The sequence below is a fragment of the Aquila chrysaetos genome, chromosome 1, assembly GCF_900496995.4.
Source record: "Aquila chrysaetos chrysaetos chromosome 1, bAquChr1.4, whole genome shotgun sequence".
Taxonomy (NCBI): domain Eukaryota; kingdom Metazoa; phylum Chordata; class Aves; order Accipitriformes; family Accipitridae; genus Aquila; species Aquila chrysaetos.
In genome coordinates, this window is record NC_044004.1 from 20,614,355 (window position 1) to 20,628,167 (window position 13,813).

The following is a 13,813-nucleotide window of genomic DNA, read 5'->3' on the forward strand; positions in this document are numbered from 1 at the left end:
ATTAACATCAGGTAGTTGGGCTGCTGGTTACAGCATTAATGAATGAGTATTTCTGTTCTCCTAAGGTGAGTGAACCTTCCAGAGAGGAGGTTCTTTTTAGAAGACCTGTTTGGTGAGAAAGCTCCAAAGCACTGAGAGAACAGTGGTGAAAGGAGGAACTTGGGCTTGATAATGTCCTGATCAAACCAGAAAAGTGGTATGTTGTTTTTATTCCATCAGCCACTCCTAAGTGTTCAATCCTATGTGTAAGATCTGTAGGGCATGTACCTTGATCAGCCAACGTGCTTTCTCTGACCACTTTCAGTGAAAACCTTACAGATATTACTTTCCTATTGGTCTCCCGTCCAGTAGAAGATTCTGGTCTAAAATGGCTATGCAGCCACCCTCTATTTTCTGTTTGTTCATTCTGAGAATTGTTCGCACACACAGAGAGTACTGTAGACTCAGGAAACATCAGAAATTGTGTCTCGGACAAGGCTGGCTAGTCCTTACCCAACACTCAACCTGCCAACATATCTAAGACAACTGTTAGTGCAGTAATAAGGAATTAGTTCTTGTGCTTCATATACTACAACTTAGCTTTAGGGTTGGAAGAGTGGGTTGCTTTATTTGTTGGGATTTTTTTCTTGGGTTGGTTGGGGTTTTTTTTGATGAAAGCTGTGACTATTTCTGGAATGTCTGAAACTCATTTCTGTTTCTCATCATTCGTAATCAATTCCAGTTCTAGTTCCAATTCCAGTATTTTATAAAATGGTAGCTGTGCATTTTTTCCTACATCAACCATTGGGACTAAAAAATAAATACGCATAATAGGGCCAGAACCTCAAGACACGTGTGACACTTTGTTCAGCCTGTGAATATCACAATTTACAGCATCTGAAAGTTCTTGTTCTTTTCACTGATTGTATTCTCAACTACTGTTCTATTCAAGTTTAGCCAAAGCCATGTCGTTCTTGTTCTAGTTCCCATTAACAAAGCACATCATAGCTTTTCATTTTCATTCTTGGCCTCATTAATGACAATAATGCAAAGTTACAAACCAAATAAAAACAGTGAAGAACCTCTAGCTGATTGTCAAGTTCCACTAGAGGATACTTACTTTGGGAGCCCCGTGTAGGCAGCTTACCTGACAATGAACCAGTTATTTTATGACTCATTTCAAACTGCTGGAAAAGGTAGTAATGAGAAGCATTTCCCAAATGTTGTGAGAAAAATAATGTTTCACCTACCAAAAATCTCCAAGTACTTGTTACGCAGTACCCGCAAGCAGACAAATGCGGCTGTGCATCTGCCTCTAAAATATGTGTGCCTCAGAAAGGAGTCAAATGGTATTCTGGGCCAGCAAAGGCTTCTTAAGACTCTATAGGTGCACTTTTTTGACTCTTCCAGAAGAAGTTCAAGACATGCTAGTTCTGAAGCCTACATCCTTTCTTCCTTTTCCTTCTTCCATCACCTTTTTTGTGTATATAAACACACAATGCTGTTAGTACTGCTTCTAGAGACAGCTCTTACGTTAGTGAAGGAATGCCCAGTACAAACTAATTTGCTTACCTCCAGTGTGGGCTTTGTAGGTGTGGGAAAAAGATATGAATGGAAAATATCATCCTGACTATTACACTCGATTTTTATTGTATTTTGGAATATTTACATATGAGCCTTTAAACATAACTATTGTGAGCAATGGAGGCAGAGAGCTGTTCCTTCTTATGGCATAATTCTTATTGTCACTACTGTACATATTATCTTCTAAAACTGGACTTAATCTGTGGTTTGGATTTGTGGGAGCTGCTTTTTTTGGCTTTGTTATGTAACCACACTTGCAACTGTGCCAAGTAGCCTGCTTGTTTCAATAGGATGATAATTTGTGAGAGCAGGAGGGAGGAGAGAGAGGGGCTGAAGTGCCACGTCTGCTTGGCTTTGCAAATATGGCACCTTATACCCACAAAGCATTTGCAAATGTATATAGCTAGCAGTGTAGGTGGAAGTTGTGTAGCATACTTTAGAAATTATTTCTTTTCAAAGTCTCAGAAAACCTGTGGGCTCAAAATCTTCATCAGCATACTGATGTTTAATAAGTTACCATCTGTCAGCTGAGATGTGGTAAATCCAGTGTGAATGTTTTTAGCCCACGGAAAAAGTAAGACAATTTGACGTAGCTTTGCCTGCAGGGAAAGATGGCTAAACTAAGCTATACTACCCTGTGTTTGGCCAAATTAGTACAGCCAAGTGTACAGCCAGGTATTTCCTGGGGCTCAGCTGATTTACAATAACTTGACCCATGATTGTGAGTCCTTCTGCACCTTCATCTGCAGCCAAATGCTACTCAGAAACTGAAATCTGGAGGGATGGCTAAATATACCCATTTTTTAATTTAACTCAACTGCTTTGGCACCAGAAAGCCTTTCAGAATTTGCTCTGGCCAAGATGCATGGAAAGAATGCTTCCTTGACAATGTAACACTGATTATTTTATGGTTTTCTACACTTTGATGTGGCAAGTGTACAGGAGGTCCCCCCCAAAATCTTTCCAGTGATCTTCTGGAGAAAGTTTTCAGAGAATAACTCAAGAAAAAGAAGACGTGTGCTTGATTTTTGCTACCTACCACTGACTACTCTTGAAAAATTGCAGGGGGGATTCGTGAGTTACAAGTGTACAACTCATACTACACAGTATGTTACTAAGTACAGTGCTGTCTGGCAGGAAGTAAGGTTTGAGTATCACTCTCAGGCCTTGAATACATTGTAGTGTGAAATGAACAGGAATTACCATTTCATCATGTATCAACTGACATTTTCCTTTGAAAATTCAACTTCTACTTGACTGCCATATTCTTAAGGCTAGAAGGGACATTATGATCTCCTGTGCTTGTACTTCCCCGTGACATAGCTTGCAAAAAAAATTTTACTATTCCCAGTTGAGCCAAGCCTAGAACCCAAGCAAGCTCAACACTGCAAGTTTGTAAAAGTCCATTTTTAAGAAGAGTCAGTTGGAAACCTCAGGCTGCAACACACTCTAACTTTAGAGGAAAGTGAATTTGATTTAGATCTGAACTTTGTGCCTTGGCCTTGACTCAATTTTTTCCAAGTAAAATTAGTATCTGGCAAAAAAACCCCAACCCCCTTGCTTATTGGGTAATATAGTTCACTAGTTATTTAAAGAAGTGTAAAAAGATATACTTGGGAGACTGCATTCCTTTGGAAGGATGCAGAGTACCTCAAATGCACAATAGCCCCTGCTACGGTATGAAGTGCAGCACTTATTTTGAAAAAGCAACTGATTACAAAAAGTTCTGATCAAAACCGAGATACAAATAGTCCTCATCTAGTCAATCTTCACTGAGGCAGTGACCTATTTGGAAAAAAAAGTTTGGATTTCACTTCTATTTTTTATTTAATGACTAAGTGTAGACACTAAAGAAGGGAATTGCCTGTTTTTACTAGCTGATTCCCTTTCCTTCCTCCTTGGCTCATGTGTCTCTCTGGTGAGTAATGGGGAGGTTGCTTCTCTGGAACACAAGGGGAAAGTTTCAGTAAATTGCAAAAGCATGTTTGTTACTTGGAAGTCTTTTGGCACATTTTTGAGCAAAGTTCATGGAAACCTTAAAACTATTCTGAAGAGAGACTTAGAGGCTACATTATCAAAAAATAAGCACCTACGCACAGGGACCTGCTTATGAAGAGTTCATTGCAAGATCAAGAATCTAAGCTGTTGTGCAGTCAAACAGGTGTGCATAAAATACACTGCTGCATCTGCAGCTGAAGCAGTTTCCCTATCATGGAAATATACAACTCTCAAATTTGCGTGGATGTCTCTATGTTTTATAAGGGTGACTTAAGTACCCAATTTTATCTGAGAATTGAAGTCTTTCCTTACTTCTTTCCCTCACCCTTCTGTTTTCCATGTGCATAAGATAGAAGTTCTCCCTGCAGAGCAATCTAATGCTTCTAAAATGCTCTGCCCTCAGAGACAGCACAACGTGAAGCAAGATTAGTAATAAGCTCATACTGGAGACTGGCATGTTGTTACAGAACCTTGATCTCAATAGGACTTCTAAGTCCTCCCACCAGTAAATTGGGGTTTATTTTCTTATTTCAGGAAAACCCATCAGAACCTAGGGTTTTGTAGGGAAAATAAACAGATCTGCAAGATGGCAAAGGGGGTTTTGAAAGGGATGAGGGGAGAGGATGGATGTCCTCTGGCAGGCTTTGAGGTCTAGAAGAATATGCTTGCACTAGTCTTTTGGCTGCCTGGATTACATCTGCAGCTGCTCATGTGCTCTCTGTTTTATATGTCTGCTTGCTGGCTTTAGTAGTCATATTCGAAAAACCAATAGATTTTTCTTTCCTTAAAATGACCATTAAAAATGGATATTGCACTTGTGAAAGGTGTTAACTAGGCATGCTGAGACACCTGGGAGACATACATAGGACAGGAATATTTTTTGTGTTTCACTACCAATACCTTTCCAACTCAACCTGGGGAAAACAACTCTAATGGGAAAAGGAAGCTTCATTTTCCATAGTCCTTTAGGTCTTGGCTTCCCCAACAAGGAAGTCATATTAACATCTTCTCTGATGATGACTTATGTGATGCAAATAGGCCTTTGCTGAGAATGGAACTGAAACTACATCTTCATTTCATACAACCCATAAAAATAGATACAGGTTATCATTGGCAAGGTTTTAATTGGAGGCCTGATAAGAAAAGTAGTTCATATGCCAGCATCATTTTCCTGAGCTTCTCATAGTTCTTTGAACTTGCACATTTTTACTAGTCCTGTACCCATCTTGGAGAAGTCTGCAGCATGTCCAACAGGCATGTGTCTGCATGTTTGCAATTGACTTAAAAATACCTTGCAGGTATGACTGTTGTCAGCAGTTTGCTCTACCTTCCTTTGTCCTTTTCTTGCATACTCACATAACCTGCAACAACCTGGGAGGTTTTCCCTTTCATTTGTGATTTACCTAAAATTCTTTCCTTCGGTTTTTACAAGTCATGTCAGATGTATCAATGTGGAGTGTGTCTCCTGCAATACACTGTCTTAAAAGGTGGGGACGGATACACACAAACAGACAGGGAAGCTGTTGAAAAATCAATAGGTGTGACTTAAATATCCTGTACTGGGAGTGTATAAGAACGTAAACCACAATCCATCATCCAAAATAAATTATATTAGCAAATGAGAGCCATGGGGAAAGCTGACATAAACAATCTGCCTAACATACAAAGTGTTAATTTTCTAGAAATGCCCCATACATGCTGACTATAACTACCTAACCCTAAAAACATTGATACACATTATTTTAAACAACAATTCGTAAGAGTAACAACTCTGACACTGGGTGTTGCCTGAGAATTAATGACTGTCCACGATTAATGGCCCTCAACTGTGTTTGAGCTATCAGCTCCTCCCAGCTAGTCATTAATCCCCACAAATAGTTCTCAAACTCCTGTTGTCCATTTGGTATTGGACAAACTGAAAATATGTTGTCTTCAAACACTGAAAAAGCTTGCAGTAATATAATATAAAGTTCAGTAACTCTACTGCTTGCTTGAGGTTTGTGCTAGGGAAATTTCTATGTTGACTTTGGTCCTAAATTATGTCTTTTACATACCTTTTCATTCCCACAATTAATCACTGCGCTTCCATATGCAGTCCACAGAGGACTTCCATATGCTGCAGTAATGAGAAGCCTCTAAGAAATGTGACTAATAGAGGAAATGTGCAGCTTAAGCTGTGAATTAATAATTTATGTGAATTGCAAACAGGACTTTGCATATGGTGCATGTATGATTACAGATGAAGCTGTTCATGCAAATAAAAGGATCTGCAAAATGGTTGCACAACTCAGGACCCAACTCCCTTCAAGACCAGGTCATAATAACTCTTATGATCTGGAAAATGCAGGGCTTGGTCACACACAATATATATTTAATCTGGTGCTGTGACTTTGGCTTTGGAGTGTGATTCTGATGTGAAGTGAGACAGCTCTAAAAAAATGGCATGCTTCTTTCATGAAATCTTCCTTGCCCTGTACGCAGAATCATACCTGCTAACCTTGGAGACATAAATCCTGAGCTGAAAAGCAACACTACGTAATGCAGGAAGTGACAGAATTGGCATTGGAGCTGGGAGTGAGATGGAAGGAGTCACCCACACAGTTCTTTGCTTTGGAACAGGAATGAGTTAAAAGATGGGATTTCCATGTCATGGAAAATATTGTCACTTTGCAAATTGCTCTCCATCAGAAGGAAAACAGTCTGAAACTTCCTGTGGAATGGAAATTCTGTTGAAATATTCTGTAAAAAATGTGTCACAGTACAAACAGAAGACCTCCCAATCCATAAAATAAGAGTTTCTGCCTTGACTAAGACGCAGCTGTCCATATATAAAATAAAACATGAGAATCAGCTCATAGAATATTGAAGGTATTGTACAGCATTACATGTCCTGTGAGACAGCATTGCTACACCACTGCATGAGATGTCAATAACAATATTTTTAACCCCCCCCCAAAATAAATGAGTTTTCATAACAGATTTCATTTTTAAGTGTTCATAGATTGTCTGGTTTTGGTTTCAGGGCAATTTGAAGTCTTGTCAAAATCAAGTTATTTTGGCTTTAGATTAAAAAAAATTCTTTTTTAATCTCTTAAAGACCAGTGCTTAGAAAAGATAAAGCCACGTCAATCCAGTATGGAGTTGCAGCACTAGTACCTCACGCGAACCAGTGCACCCACGTTACCGAACAAAGTGCCGTGTATCTGTTTTGAATTGGCTCCTGTCGGGGCATCCATCATAATGGTGTCTGCAAGTCTGAGAATGTAAAGCTACTTGCTTTGCGGCCAACCTCTAACTACTAATAAGGGTTAGAGAGAAAGTTTCCTTGGAGGCAGTTCATCCCCTAATTGCTTGCACAGATTTTCTAAAGCCCTTCTCAGATGAAGTTGGCATTAAGTCCTGTCAGAGACAAAGGTTTAGACCACAAGGACAACAGCAGCTCCTGTACTCCCACAGCCATGGCTGCCAGTGCCCCAGGGCCCACACTCACATCGAGAGCTGGGGGGGCACTGGAGACGGAGAGTGCTGTTTGTAGAGGTAGGCTTCAGTCGGGCCAGCTGCCGGCATAGGCAAAGCGGAGCATTATCAAGGGTGGCAGATGTCTAGTGGCAGCAAAAAGGCTCTGCAGCTTGCTTGGTCTGTTGGAGGTCCTGCTCCTTGGCTTGTCACCATGGTCTTTGGCAGGGATGAGCAGGAGGGCAGGAGTTGTTGAGCTTAGGGCCTCTTCCAACGGCAGGATGAGTAATGAGGGCTCTCCCCTCAGTCTTTGTCTTATCTCTGCCTTTTCCTCTCCTCTCCAGTCACAGAAGGTCTGACCTCTCACCCACAGGGAGGCAAAATGCATTTTTGTCTGCTCTGTTGAAAATCCATGAGTCCCTTCTGATGCAGCGACCTGTAATTCCCTTTCTTAAAGAACAAGGACTGCAGGGAAGCGAGTTTGTGAACAGAGGTAAATAGGGAGCTATTATTTGTGAGATGCAAATTATTACAGTGAGAGATTTAACAATAACCATACCTGTCTGGAGATGGGGAACATACTGAATATGGCCAGGTGTATTTGTGCTGGTTAGACAGCCCAAGAGTCCTTTGAGCTAACTGAAATATGACCAAGCTCTGACCTGAAAGCCGTGACCCATGCTAACACAGGGTATCTCAGCTTGGACATGGTTACATGGCTTGCAGACCACAGCTGGCTCACAGCTGGCCAGGTTGGAGTATGGGCAGGATGGGTTCAGGTTTCCCTGAGTCCAGCTACCCTGGGCACGGTCTAGCAGATCTCTGGGATGGCTAAACAAAAGCCCAGTGAATGCCGGGTGGCAAGCCTGTTTTACGCACCTTTTGTTTCTAATCTTTTATCATGCCTACGGTCTGGGTTTTTTCTTCCCCTGTCACCAGGCCATTTAGAGTTGGACCTGCTGATCACATAGATTCTAGGTAAGACACAGTCAAACAAACGAAGCACCTAACTTTACTTTGGGTTTTGCTAGCGTCTTTAAACCCAGTATTTCGAAGCTTTTCACAAACATTATAAAGAAAGTCTACAAAGGTGTCATTGGCTCTGTTTCACAAATGATGAAACTGAAGGATGCAGATGTTTGAAGACAGGCCCAAGACAGCAGACTGGGCATGAGTGTGAGAATACAGATATCATTGCCCCAGGGTTTGGGTCTTAACCAGGGGATCACAGGGAAATGCTGTAACCACTTTAGGCTGCAATATTAATTTATTTATATTTGCATATCAGAAATGTTACTATCATGATACACACTGGGACTACTGCAATAGTATTGTAGTAGTAACTGTAATATTACAGCTAATTAACAATAAGGCAGCGTTCTAAATATCTGAATGGCAGCCTTTGTGCACATTTTGGGTAATAGGGTGGTGACAGTGGTTGAGAATCGGCAGCGTCAGGCCAAGAAAGTGATGGGGAACTTTTTAAAGCCGAATGCCTGAACTGGCAGTAAGAGTATGTAAGATAAACACGAAGAAATCCTTTCACAGTGAGGGAATGTAATGATTCCCATAAGATCTTTTGTTAATACTCTCACTGTGAGCACAATTAAATGGAGTAACTGGCAGCAATATTCAGCATAAAGTCATTCACTGTTTATTAACAGCAGTTCTAATTAATCTAAAGTCAGCTCAATCTAAACAAAAAAAAATATTTGCAATCAATCTTCGAACTATTCTGAAGCATCTGGTAGACTCTCCCTTCTGCAATATTCTTATCTGATTACCAGGCCAGAAGTAGTTGTGAGCTCCCCAACAAGAGCTGTTTTCTGTAATAACACATCAATACGCATAGAAACTTACAAGGTGACATGAAAAGATTACAAGGTGACATGAAAAAATTACAAAGTAGTATGACAATATTTCCTTCCTGCACTTCGATGTGTGATCAAGGCAAATGTGAAGCAGGTGCAAGAGGGCTGAAATGGTCTCTTTCAGGTGATTCTCTGTATAAGAAGGAGAGCGTAGGCTCAAGCAACATCACCGAGGTGGTGGTGGGCTGGGATTGCTGCATGAGCCTGGGGGCATGATGCCATCCTGATGTGCTGCCCATATGAGACGAGTCAGAAGTAACTAGAAGCACTCGTGCTGGAAGAGATTTTTTTCAGGTTCGACTGGCCTATGCATGGCTGTGCAATAAGGAAGCTGTGGCTGGAGAATTTAAACCTAAGAGCTGATTCCCAGTGGAGAAAGGAAGCTCTTAGCTAGGTATTGTAGAAACTGCAGGGTGGAAAACACTTGGACCTGAAACTGCCCAGCGCTAATGCAGGATCAGGTATCCATATGCCTTCCTGACAGGTCATTTTTAACTTGTCATTATAAACCTCACATGAAGATTTTACGTTTTTTCCAGGAGCTTATCACAGTCTTTCACATCTCCAACTGAAACCTGTGCTTAATATCTTCGACCCAACAGTGTGCAAATGTAGCAGAACTGCTTTGGGGATCCAAAGTAGTAACAGCCAAGACCTGGTCCTGCCCACTCACTTGACTCTCTCCTGGATCACGCTGCACTGTTCCCCATGGTGTGGTAGAGATGTGGCCCAGGACAGTCAGAGGAAGAGGCTGGACCTGACCAGCTACCTTTTCCCCAGCTGTGAAAGGGAGCGGGTATCCGACAACAGAGCAGATCTCAAACAGCTGCACACTTATGGTGCCTGCGAACCCTGGGCAGCAAGTCGCAAAGCCACAGGTGTTTGTGCTGCAGGTGGGAAGGGCAGGGTGGGAAGGTGCCGACCTGTGCGTGTGCCCCAGCGCAGCGCAGCAGGCACACATCGCAAGCCACCCCTGCACGGGAGGGCAAAACTGGGACCTACCCCTGCTGCTGCGCGGGATGCCAGTGCCTCAGGTGAAAGCGAGGTCAATTAGAGAAATTAAGTTTGCCAAAATATTTGAAAGTTCAGAAAAGTTTATTTGATCACAGTGAAGTCCATTCAGCTCTGAAATTAGCTCATTTTTCCTATACAGAAGATCCCAGAGTGTGCAAAGCTGGAAGGCAGGAGATTGGGAGAGCGCCATACGATATACGAACAAAGTTCTGACACCTTCTTAGATGAGGCCGGTGTTGGCCAATGCTTTTTTATTGGAAAGCAAGGAATAAATGCAGTCCTTCCTCAGCTTGGCCAATTATGAGGAGGTTTATTGTAAAACCTCTACTGGAGAGAGTCCAGTGAAGGACCATGAGTTTGATGAAGGGACTGGAGCACCTCTCCTATGAGGAAAGGCTGAGAGAGCCGGGACTGTTCAGCATGGAGAAGAGAAGGCTCAGGGGACTCTCATCAGTGTGTATCAATACCTGAAGAGAGGGTATAAAGAGGATGAAGCCAGGCTATTTTCAGTGCTGCCCACTGACAGGACTAGACGTAACAGGCACGATCACACACAAGCCCTCTGAATGTCAGGAAACACTGTTTCGCTGTGTAGGTGACCGAACACTGGCACAGGTTGCCCAGGGCGGTTGTGGAGTCTCCATCCTTGGAGATATTCAAAAGCTGTCTGGACGTGGTCCTGGGCAACTGGTTCGAAGTGACCCTGCTTGAGCAGGCAGGGGTGGGACCAGATGACCTCCAGAGGTCCCTTCCAACCTCAACCATTCTGTGATTCTGTGATTCTGTAAATTTTGCCTTACAGACCTTGACAAAAGAGCAGCTTTTCAGGGAATGACTTGCTCATATGACCCTGAGCCAGCGTTCAGGAGAGAACAAATATCTGCAATGAGGCTGATGAGTCCAGTCGATAATTTAAATGATTGATAGTCTGTGAGACCTCAGTGAGAGGACTCAGACAGGCCCTCTCCTAGCAATTTTAAGGATCTGAATACCATATCCAATACAGAAAGATCTACAACATTAAGACAGAGTGTGAAAATATTTTTGATGTGCTGTCTTGTACCTGTTTATTCAGGACTCCATTTATCTTAGTAACTGATGAAACAACTGCACTGACTCCATACAAGGAAAACCTCAAATCCTGGTGTCATGTCAGGGTATGTGCCTTGGTATCATCTCTCAGTTTAAATCAAAACAAAAAAAAAAGAAGCAGCTATGCAAGTAGGAAAGAAGTTTATTGCGTGGCTACTCAGAACTGACTCAGCCTGCTAGGTGTGGGACTGCTGTCCTCTGGAAAGGGCCTTCTGAACCATTTTGAAATAGGGGCTAGCATGAAGTGACAGAAGAGCCTGAGATGGCCTGACCTGTTTTGAGATGGATCACTCTGAGGATCTCTTGTTTTCATTCTGTCATTTTACTGTCCCCTGAAGCATTTTGTCAAATTCAAATGGTAGCTGTGATTGTGGTAGTTCCTCATCTACTTCCCCTCCCTTTAAATAACTGGTTAGAAAGAAACCTTCAGCAAAGTTACTGCATTTAGTTGCATGGCTTTCTTTGTTATTTCTTTAGCATTGAAAAATCTCTTGCCCTGCCTAAATGAAATATTTTTCTTCAATAAATATAAAGTGGAAACTTATTTTACCAGAATACTATGTTCTTCCTGACTGTGACCTATCTATACTCGTGATGCATAAGCCCACACATTTCTTTTTATTACGAATGCGAATGAGTATTTTCCCTGTTTTTCTGTTCCTTCATTTTCTATGGAATCAATAAGAAACATTTTCTGTTGCTGTGCATCACTAGAAAGGATACTTCAGTTAGACAATAACTACATAGAGTCTGGACTTTGGGAGCTCCTTCTTGCCTAGAGCTGAGAGGAGTGTGGAAATTATGGACATGCTTTATGCCACTGATGGCTCCTATTTTTCCTTCTGTATTCATGCTTGTTTTAAAGGAGTTGTGTAGCAAGCTTACTGCACTCAAAAACAACAAAGATGGTCCAGAGTGTATTTTTTCAATGCTATTTTAAACATGTGGTTATGGCTCTGAGAGACACGGTTTCAGCAGCCACACCCTTCTCCTTTTCCCAGCTTCCTCAAACGGTTCCTCAGTGCTAGAGCAGATTCACTCCACGTGGAGCAATTGTGCAATCTTACATCATCCCTCACTCTTCGCCTCCCCATTTCCCTTACCCGCCATGAAAAGAGTTGCTCCAATATATTCAAGAGCATTTTTTAATCAAAGGTCCTAAAGTAGGCATTGCTATAATCTATTTACATGTTTTCTACCTATCAAATGACCTACAGTTTCATCTCTAACATATCCGAATTTAACATTGGACAAATTTTCAACAACACTTTTATCACTGGCAAAGATTGTTGAAGGAGACAAAGTTTTTTGGGATTATTTCCTCATACGATACTTTATTTCTCATGTAAATAGTCTTTGATGATCCTCTAGTTTGAATTTTTTTCATGTGTTTTAGTGACAACATGGTGAAATAGTAAAAACGTTATTTGACAGAATACTATCTAGATAAACACTGTACTTTTGCAATGTTCTCCAGGGAATTAAGCAGAGAAGTAAAAAGTTTACCAGTGGAGTATTAGCATAGGTCTGCAGAAATTGTAGAGTGGGCTGAAGTTAGGAATAAATTACAGCTATGAATACAGAGTTTTCACTGTTAGTTTCAACTAATGCTGACATTTTCCTAAGTGCCATTTTATATAGTTTGTGTCACCATTGTACCTGCTCATTAATACACGTGTTTTAATACGCATTCCTGTGGCACAAGGAAATAATTCTGTTTCATGGATGAGGAGTTGAGAAACAGAGATTAAGCAATTTATACGAAGTCACACAGGAAACGTGTGGCTAACCCTACATCTCTTGAATGCCAGTCTGGTGGTGCAACTACAGCAGCAGCTCTCTGCTTGCCAAAAAAAATAAGTATGAGTTGTGCTAAAGCCCTACATTCAATATTGTAAAAAACCAAGATGATTATTAACTTTTAATATATTACAAATTATGCATAGCCCTATATCTAGTAGTTATGAATCCTAATTTACTTAAGTTCTACTAGTTACGTTACTGCAAATTGCTGCTGCTCAGAACACAGGATTTTGGAGCAAGGTCTACAGACATTGACATACCATTATGGCAAGAAGTGAATGAATGGTACTTGTTCTACTTATGTGATTAAGATTGTTTCCCTCCTACCATTGTTAAGTGCAATCCTGTAGAAAACTGCTTAACTCTAACCTAACTCTAGTCACCAACTATGGTTAATGTGTGTTTTGTGACTGCCCACTTACGAGCAGAGTCCAGATTACCTCTACCCACAATACCTCATATTTCCGTAACACCCTTGGATATGTTTCAGAAATATGCTGATAGAACATACATGGTGACTGCTATTAAAAGATGATTTTCAATGGCTTTGGACAGATCGTGTTGCTAAATTCAGTTGCTCATACAACTTTTTTAGATTTAGCATGTAACTTTGATATTTTGTGGAAGTGTTCATATAATAAAGACGTGGGCTACTTGGCAACTTGTGTGGGTCCCTTGATACATGTCCTTTCTGTGGCAACTGGAAGACCACCATGTACAAGCATATTGAGTTCACCACATGGCAGTCCCTCTTAAAGCTCCTCCAAAACCTCTTAATCAGGTTTTGGTTTCAGTTTCCGCCCTGCCTTTTTATTTATATGCCTCAACGCAAGACCCACCAGGTTGTAGGATACCTCCCCATCAGTTTCCTCTGCTGTGCTTCAGCTGCTCTGTCGCAGCCTCGGGAGGGGATGTCTGATGGGGATCCCAGGGACCTGAGCCTATTTTCATTCTCTCATCTGTCATGTCTCTGGGCAGAGCACTGCTGCACAGCATCCACCAGCTCCTTGGTTGGT